The sequence below is a fragment of the Egretta garzetta genome, unplaced genomic scaffold (assembly GCF_000687185.1).
Source record: "Egretta garzetta isolate BGI_Z169 unplaced genomic scaffold, ASM68718v1 scaffold395, whole genome shotgun sequence".
Lineage (NCBI taxonomy): Eukaryota > Metazoa > Chordata > Aves > Pelecaniformes > Ardeidae > Egretta > Egretta garzetta.
The window spans coordinates 139,997-140,439 of NW_009259794.1; the positions used below are offsets into that span (position 1 = coordinate 139,997).

The 443-nt window shown below is 66.1% G+C and overlaps 1 protein-coding gene across 1 annotated transcript in view; it reads left to right on the forward strand.

Moving 5' to 3' along the window:
• The window catches only part of CBFA2T3 (CBFA2/RUNX1 partner transcriptional co-repressor 3), a 25,676-nt gene that overhangs the window by 13,417 nt on the left and 11,816 nt on the right, over positions 1–443 (forward strand). The window lies entirely within an intron of this gene.

Sequence of the window (443 nt, forward strand, 5' to 3'; positions counted from 1 at the left end):
CTTGCCTTTGTTTCGGAGGCAGCCTGGCTTCGGGAGACGTCGCCTCCAGCATCTGGATTTCATTTGTGGCCATTTGGAGAGCATGAAGGATGCTGGTCTTTTAATTCCCTTTTAACCCCTTCCTCGCCCGGGAAGCTTTGCCCAGCCTGGGAAGGGAGGGCTGTGGGAAGCCAGGGCAGCTCCCTGCCCTCTCCACCCCTGTCCCTGGGGAGGTGGAGGGGAGAGCAGCCAGCCTGGGTGCTCCGCAGTCATCAGGCTCATTCCAGGGCTGGCTCATCCCCAGCGGCTCCCTGGCCCTGTCCACGGCTGCAGAGAGAGGGGCCACTCGCTGCCCAGGGGGGACGGGTACCCCAAGCCAGGGCACAGCCTGCAGCGGTGGGACAGGCTCCCCAGGACTGTGGGAAAGGGCAGACCCGGGGCTGGGGTGGCTGGGCGGCCCCGCC